Here is a 9,374-nt window from a genome sequence, read left to right on the forward strand (position 1 = left end):
TATTACGTATATGATATCTAACTGTATTTTATAATCTATTTATCTGAGTTATTTATAGTTAAGTTTAAACTGGGGGTGGATTTTCAAAAGTCAATATCCTTGGGGATCTGGGTTAGAATAAGTCCTCAGTACTCCTTGTTTGTCGTAAGAGGCGAATAAATGGGGCGGTCCTACAGATGAGACCACAAAAACCGAGGTCCCGTGTCACAGCAGGTGTGGGTCGATAAAGATCACTCCCTGCTCAATGGCCATAAGCGCTGAGGATAGGCCTAAATTTTTACAGCCCTTCATCGGCATTGGTGACGTCTCCATATGAGTAAAATATTCTCGAGAGGGACGTGAAACAATATACAATCAATCAATCAGAAGCCAATATCCTCGTACCTCTCCATTCCCTCCATTATTCTTAAGGAATGGAAAGGTACTCGGACATTAACCTATACACGAACATTCATTTATATCGCAAGAGCAACATTGAATAGATAAAAAGAGGTATCGATGCACTGTGCAAAAGTGTGTGATGAACCATTATTATGACGATCTTGTCTGAGAAACTAGTTTGCCTGTGTAATACGAAAACCTCCAGGTCAAATTTTGTGGAACAACTCCAAAGTAATCATTCATCCACTTATTCCTAACTCCAATACTAAATCAATAATATTTCTAAATCTAGATAGTGTATACATAATACCTGTATTACGTGCTTTTTAAATAAAAAAATTGATAATCAAAGTATTTTCATAAATAGTTATACAAGCCCAGATATTTATAATATTTTGCTTCAAGGCAAAAAACGATTAAGAGCCTGCGAAAAGGAGAAGGGGTGTCTTTATCTTTTGTGAGCACTTGTGACATATATTTAGTACATCACAATATGATATAGGGTTTGAACGAAACGTATGTTGGCGGTTAACAGTTCGACATATAATTTCCGTATTTAGTTGAAAACAATTATTTGAATAACAGACAGATTTGTACTGATTTCTGATTTCAGGGTTGGTTTTTTTTTCAGCGGCGGTAACTAAATTTATATGACCGAATGTGCTTTTTATAACGTGTTTAGGTACATGTATTATCAGTATCATCACCTTTTATCACAACAATTAAATAAAATGCATTAAAAAGATATCGATCACATAATGCTACATATATGTATTCGTTGAAAATCATGCATAGCTTCCAAAAATATCAAGATTATAATACAATTAAATAATGTTACGTGATTTGTAAACGGGGAAAGCACGAGATTTATTCATATTCATTTAGTGAATATTGTCATTTGTGTTAAGACCCGCCCACTTTCACATTATTCATGAAGGAATACCATGACGAAAATTGCTTGTTATGGGGTTTGAAAATCAATCGATATTTCGACATTCCTCATGACAAAAAACAAAGGGAACTCTTAAAACTATTCAGAAATCATCGTCTGTGGTGTCTATGTATAAACTGTAAGCTTTTGTACAGCAGAATTGCTTTTATTTACCATGGAAAAGGGGACCAATTCTAATAGCTGTTTCACCTCATCCTTTACAACTTTTCCCTGTTCTACCTAACATGCAATGATTTTTTCTTACAAACATGATGTTGTAAAGAAGAATATTTTTGGTAATTGGTCAAGTTTTGGTAGTGCTTGAAATTTGAAAAAAGAATTGTAATGATGGTTTTCAGTTGAAAGTGTTCAATTATTATCACACAACGGACGCTGATCAATTACAATAGAAACTAGTTCTAATTGTAACGGGGACCGTTACATATGTTCCCCAAACCTCCCTCAATTACAAAGTGATGTCCTTGTGAATCTATAGCAAAAACTCATTTTATTTTAGCCTTTAGTTACATGTAGTACGTTTAATATGGTCATTTCAGTACCAAGAAATGAAAGAAAGCATTGCACGTGCATACACGCGCATACGTGTATGATTCCGAATTTTTGTTGATGTCGTTCAACAAACATTTGTATCATATACCCACAGTATGAATTTCATAACGTTTCTACCAAATATAAGGAAGTTATACCGATTTTAAAACCGTCCAATCAGAATTCAGCACACGTGCATGCATGTGCTGAACAGTAATTCTAACCACAGCAATTTCTAAGGAGTACCAAGACACATCTAAACCCCAAATATCAATAGAATTTGATGAAAACAAAAACGTTATCGTCCTTTTAAAATTGAATATTTGAAAAACGATGCACGCGCATGCGCGTTTGCATTTTTTGTTACAACAATATATAGAAACACATACTGTCTACGTATGCTGTGAATATCATCTCATTCGCTTCATAAATAAGAGTTACAAACGTTTTAGTATTATCCAATCAAAATGAAGCGCACGTGCATGCGCGTACTAATTGGTAATTTTTACCATGCAAATCAGTTAAGGGTCTCAATATCTACCTATGTTATGAATATCAAGCCATTTCAATGAACAACAAAAAAGTTACACTGATTCCAAAGTTAGTGTACAAATTGTGTAATGCACGTGCACGCACATGCGTGCACGTGCCGACAAAATGGCTATTATTTTTCGTATCTACAAATTATATTCTATCATCCTATTTAGGTTTCATATGGATCCCTTTAATATTCTGATTTTCTATTTTTTGTACCAAAATTTCAGTGCTTGTGCGCGCGCGTTCATGCTCGTGCAGACAAAATGACTATCACTATGCACATCTACAAACACTATACTGTCACCCTGGAAATTTCCCTTTTGTAGTTTCTGAGAACACTACCGGACAAAAAAGTACCGGAGAAAAAGAATAATAACTAGTTCTAATTGTAACGGGGACCGTTTCATATGTTCCCCAAACCTCTCCGAATTAAAAAGTGATGTCCCTGTGAATTTATAGCAAAAAATCATTTTATTTTAGCCTTTAATTACATGTAGTACGTTTAATATGGTCATGTCAGTACCAAGAAATGAAAGAAAGCGTTGGACATGCATACACGCGCACGCGTGTATGATTCCGAATTTTTGTTGATGTCGTTCAACAGGCATTTGTATCATATACCCACAGTATGAATTTCATAACGTTTCTACCAAATATAAGGAATTTATACCGATTTTAAAACCGTCCAATCAGAATTCAGCACACGTGCATGCACGTGCTGAACAGTAATTCTAACCACAGCAATTTGTAAGGAGTACAAAGACACATCTAAACCCCAAATATCAATAGAATTTGATGAAAAACAAAAACGTTTTCGTCCTTTAAAAATTGAACATTTAAAAAAAGATGTACGCGCATGCGCGTGTGCGTTGGCATTTTTTGTTACACCAATATATAGATAAACATACTGTCTACGTATGCTGTGAATATCATCTCATTCGCTTCATAAATAACTTAGTTACAAACGTTTTAGTATTATCCAATCAAAATTAAGCGCACGTGCATGCGCGTGGAAATTGGTAATTTTGACAATGCAAATCAGTTAAGGGTCTCAATATCTACCTCTGATAAGAACAACAAGCCATTTCAATTTACCCCAGAACCCAAATGTTGTACAGATTTTAACACTTTCAAATATTTCAGTATATGGCGGCCATTTTGAAAATGGCGGCTCAAAAAAAAAATTTGATGGTGGAAATGGACTTGGGGTCACCAAAATAGCCTAGAAATAGATTTTGGTTGAAATCCGACAACCTTGATTTTTTGACGTTTTTTGACCGCCATTTTGAAACAGCGGCCATTTTGAAAATTTGAAAAGTTGATTGCACCCCTCCTAATGACCTCTATCTATCAGCTCACAAAGTTTGAAGTGGATCAGTCGAAGCATGTTCATAAAATCGCGCGGACAAATTTCTCACTAAAGAAGAGGAAAAATAAGAAGAAAATAATAACGAGCTATAACTGTGTTGGGATGCCAACACAAATGTCTCCGAACACCTCCCCATGTCAGAAATGGTTCTTGTTGCCAGATATGCACGCAGGATCCTCAAAGAACTCTAGAAACTAAATTTGGTTGAAATCCAACGGACTTGATTTTTGGCGGCCATTTTTTTCAATGTCGGCCATTTTGAAACATTTGAAAATAGATTGGAAGGAAATACTGATGCTAGAAATGAATTGTGGACCCTCCATTTACCCCAAAACCCAAATGTTGTAGAGATTTTAACACTTTCAAATATTTCGGTATATGGCGGCCATTTTGAAAATGGCGGCTCAAAAAAAATTTTGATGGTGGAAATGGACTTGGGGTCAGTAAATTACCCTAGAAATAGAATTTGGTTGAAATCCGACAACCTTGAGTTTTTGACGTTTTTTGGCCGCCATCTTGAAACGGCGGCCATTTTGAAAATTTGAAAAGTTGATTGCACCCCTCCTAATGACCTCTATCTATCAGCTCACAAAGTTTGAAGTGGATCAGTCGAAGCATGTTCATAAAATCGCGCGGACAAATTTCTCATTAAAGAAGAGAAAAATAAGAAGAACAGAATAAGAATAACGAGCTATAACTGTGTTGGGATGCCAACACAAATGTCTCCGAACACCTCCCAATGTCAGAAATGCTTTTTGATGCCAGATATGCACTCAGGATCCTCAAAGAACCCTAGAAACTAGATTTGGTTGAAATCCGACGGACTTGTTTTTTGGCCGCCACTTTTTCAATGGCGGCCATTTTGAAACATTTGAAAATTGATTGGAAGAAAATACTGATGCTAGAAATGAACTGTGGACCCTCCATTTACCCCAAAACCCAAATGTTGTAGAGATTTTAACACTTTCAAATATTTCGGTATATGGCGGCCATTTTGAAAATGGCGGCTCAAAAAAAATTTTGATGGTGGAAATGGACTTGGGGTCACTAAATTACCCTAGAAATAGAATTTGGTTGAAATCCGACAACCTTGAGTTTTTGACGTTTTTTGGCCGCCATCTTGAAACGGCGGCCATTTTGAAAATTTGAAAACTTGATCGCACCCCTCCTATTGACCCCCTATCAGCTCAGAAAGTTTGAAGTGGATCAGTCAAAGCGTGTTCATATAATCGTGCGGACAAATTTCTCACTAAAGAAGAGGAAAAATAAGAAGAAGAAAATAATAATAACGAGCTATAACTGTGTTGGGATGCCAACACAAATGTCTCCGAACACCAACACCCCCATATCAGAAATGGTTTTTGATGCCAGATATGCACTAAGGATCCTCAAAGAACTCTAGAAACTAAATTTGGTTGAAATCCGACGGACTTGATTTTTGGCGGCCATTTTCTTCAATGGCGGCCATTTTGAAACATTTGAAAAATGATTGGAAGGAAATACTGATGCTAGAAATGAATTGTGGACCCTCAATTTACCCCAGAACCCAAATGTTGTAGAGATTTGAACACTTTCAAATATTTCGGTATATGGCGGCCATTTTGAAAATGGCGGCTCAAAAAAAAATTTTGATGGTGGAAATGGACTTAGGGTCAGTAAATTACCCTAGAAATAGAATTTGGTTGAAATCCGACAACCTTGAGTTTTTGACGTTTTTTGGCTGCCATCTTGAAACGGCGGCCATTTTGAAAATCTGAAAAGTTGATTGCACCCCTCCTAATGACCCTTTATCAGCTCACAAAGTTTGAAGTTGATCAGTCGAAGCATGATCATAAAATCGGTCGGACAAATTTCTCACTAAAGAAGAGGAAAAATAAGAAGAAAAGAATAAGAATAAGAATAAGAATAATAAGAAATGGAGCAAAAACAATATGTCTCCGACACTCTGTGTTCGGAGACATAATAATAAGAAGAATAATAAGAAACGGAGCAAAAACAATATGTCTCCGACACTTTGTGTTCGGAGACATAATAATAATAAGAACGAGCTATAACTGTGTTGGGATGCCAACACAAATGTCTCCGAACACCTCCCCATGTCAGAAATGCTTTTTGATGCCAGATATGCACTCAGGATTCTCAAAAAAACCCTAGAAACTAAATTTGGTTGAAATCCGACGGACTTGATTTTTGGCCGCCACTTTCTTGAATGGCGGCCATTTCAAAAATTGATTGGAAGGAAATACTGATGCTAGAAATGAATTGTGGACCCTCCATTTACCCCAGAACCCAAATGTTGTAGAGATTTTAACACTTTCAAATATTTCGGTATATGGCGGCCATCTTGAAAATGGCGGCTCAAAAAAAAAATTTTGATAGTGGAAATGGACTCGGGGTCACTCAATTACCCTAGAAATAGAATTTGGTTGAAATCCGACAACCTTGAGTTTTTGACGTTTTTTGGCCGCCATCTTGAAACGGCGGCCATTTTGAAAATTTGAAAAGTTGAATGCACCCCTCCTAGTGACCCCCTATCAGCTCACAAAGTTTGAAGTGGATCAGTCAAAGCACTTTCACAAAAACGGTCGGACAAATTTCTCACTAAAGAAGAGGAATGATAAGAATAAGAAGAAGAAAATAATAATAATAAGAAACGGAGCAAAAACAATATGTCTCCGACACTTTGTGTTCGGAGACATAATAACTAGAAATGATCTCGTTGCGAGCAACGAATAGGTCTTCCGTCCAATTTCTGACGAGATAGGACCTTGACTATAAGAATTCAATTAGTGAGTTAGTGAAGAACGACTATACATGAAAGAAATAAACACGTACATGTAAGACGTGATTTATCAATTGTAAACAATTTCGGTTTTGTTTCACTCAGTTTTGAGTATCTCGGGAGTCCATAAAACGACTAAAAATTCAAATTGAACTACGTAGGAAACCACACTAAAAATTTCCATAAAAAATACTGAGTTTTTGGACAACTTCCGGTTTCGAACAACCAACATCCGGTTTCAAACAACCAACTTCCGGTGGAAATGATATGACTTATTACACTATTCAATAATTTTTTGAGGATTAGAATTTGAAAAATGAAATATTACATATTTTTATGGTACTTCCGGCGGATGACGGAAGTGACAGGAAAAAAGTTGAAACACGTATGTCACATCTACAAGTCACTATCTAACTTTCCTGAAAGCTTCAAGACTCAATCTTTGAGTATTTATGAGAAAACATTTGGAGAAAAAAACCCGGAAATCGTACATATTTAACGAACAGAAGTGAATTTTGAAAAAACAACAACAATTATTCACTATACTTTGAAGATGGATAATGTCAATTATACATGTATATGTGAAAATCACAAAAACACCTTCTTTATAAGCAAGAGATATGATAGTAAAGAAAAACCATTTTTCCAAAGTTTTTCTCTAAAAACCGGAAGTTGCTGGTTAAACTTCCGGTAAGTTTAACATTTTCAGAAACGCCGCAAGAGACCTAATTAATCTATGCAAGTTTTGTTTCAAAAACATAATTTTGAAATTTGACGTTTCTTTTGTTCACTTCCGGTGACAGCCGGAAGTGACGGATGACAAGGATAAACCTTTATTACACAGCTACAGTTTACCATCTATCATCCCTGAAAGTTTGAAGACTCAATCTTTAAACGTTGATGAGAAAACGCCCTGACAAAATGTCATTTGAAATACGGTAATTCGGCCGTAACTTGCGACCAGATGTGAATTTTGAAATAGTATTAAAGAGTTCTATTGATATTAATAATGTCAATAGTATCTGTAAATATCGTATTAAAATGTTGATAAATAAGCGAGATATACGAGGACAAAGAAAGACCGTTTTTTCGAAATTTTTCTCTAAAAACAGAAAGTTGCTGGTTAAACTTCCGGTAAGACTAACATTTTCTGAAACGCTGCAAGAGACCTAATTAATCTATGCAAGTTTTGTTTCAAAAGCATAATTTCGAAATTTGGCGTTTCTTTTGTTCACTCCCGGTAACGGCCGGAAGTGACGGATGACAATGATAAACCTTTATTAGAGAGCTACAAGTCACCATCTATCATCCCTGAAAGTTTATAGACTCAATCTTAAACCGTTTATGAGAAAACGCCCGGACAAAATATCATTTGAAAAACAGAAATTCGGCCGCAACTTGTGACCGGAAGTGAATTTTGAAATAGTGGTACAGGGTTCTTTTGAGATGGATAATGTCAATAATATCTGTAAATATCGTATTAAATGGTTCGTAAATAAACGAGATATACGAGGACAAAGAAAGACCGTTTTTTAAAAGTTTTTCTCTAAAAACAGAAAGTTGCTGGTTAAACTTCCGGTAAGTCTAACATTTTCTGAAACGCCGAAAGATACCTAATTAATCTATGCAAGATTTGTTTCAAAAGCATTAGTTTGAAATTTGACGTTTCTTTTGTTCACTTCCGGTGACGGCCGGAAGTGACGGATGGCAACGATAATACCCTATTGCACATCTACAAGTCACCATCTATCATCCCTGACAGTTTGAAGACTCAATCTTTAACCGTTGATGAGAAAAGGCCTGGACAAAATATCATTTGAAAAACAGAAATTCGGCCGTAACTTGTGACCGGAAGTGAATTTTGAAATAGTGCTAAAAGGTTCTCTTAGGATGGATAATGTCAATAATATCTGTAAATATCGTATTAAAAGTTTGATAAATAAACGAGATATACGAGGACAAAGAAAGACCGTTTTTTAAAAGTTTTTCTCTAAAAACAGAAAGTTGCTGGTTAAACTTCCGGTAAGTCTAACATTTTCTGAAACGCCGAAAGATATCTAATTAATCTATGCAAGATTTGTTTCCAAAGTATTAGTTTGAAATTTGACGTTTCTTTTGTTCACTTCCGGTGACGGCCGGAAGTGACGGATGGCATCGATAATACCCTATTGCACATCTACAAGTCACCATCTATCATCCCTAAAAGTTTGAAGACTCAATCTTTAACCGTTGATGAGAAAACGCCTGGACAAAATATCATTTGAAAAACAGAAATTCGGCCGCAACTTGTGACCGGAAGTGAATTTTGAAATAGTGCTAAAAGGTTCTCTTAGGATGGATAATGTCAATAATATCTGTAAATGTCGTATTAAAAGTTTGATAAATAAACGAGATATACGAGGACAAAGAAAGACCATTTTTTCGAAGTTTTTCTCTAAAAACCGGAAGTTGCTGGTCAAACTTCCGGTAAGTCTAACATTTTCTGAAACGCCGAAAGATATCTAATTAATCTATGCAAGTTTTGTGTCAAAAGCATTAGTTTGAAATTTAACGTTTCTTTTGTTCACTTCCGGTGACGGCCGGAAGTGACGGATGGCAATGATAATACCCTATTGCATAGTTACAATTCACCATCTATCATCTCTGAAAGTTTGAAGTCTCAATCTTTAACCGTTTATGAGAAAACGCCCGGACAAAATGTCATTTGAAAAACGGAAATTCAGCCGTAACTTGCGACCGGAAGTGATTTTTAAAAAACAAAAAAAGACCTTTCTAAACAATCCTATTTTACATCTTTCCAGAAAGTTTCATGAAAATCTATCAAG

General features: G+C 35.8%; 1 protein-coding gene across 1 annotated transcript in view; it reads right to left on the bottom strand.

The window, feature by feature from the left end:
* The window catches only part of LOC125656182 (uncharacterized), a 374,718-nt gene that overhangs the window by 144,700 nt on the left and 220,644 nt on the right, over positions 1-9,374 (bottom strand). The gene's annotated exons all lie outside the window — the stretch shown is intronic.

Source organism: Ostrea edulis, chromosome 7, assembly GCF_947568905.1.
Source record: "Ostrea edulis chromosome 7, xbOstEdul1.1, whole genome shotgun sequence".
Lineage (NCBI taxonomy): Eukaryota > Metazoa > Mollusca > Bivalvia > Ostreida > Ostreidae > Ostrea > Ostrea edulis.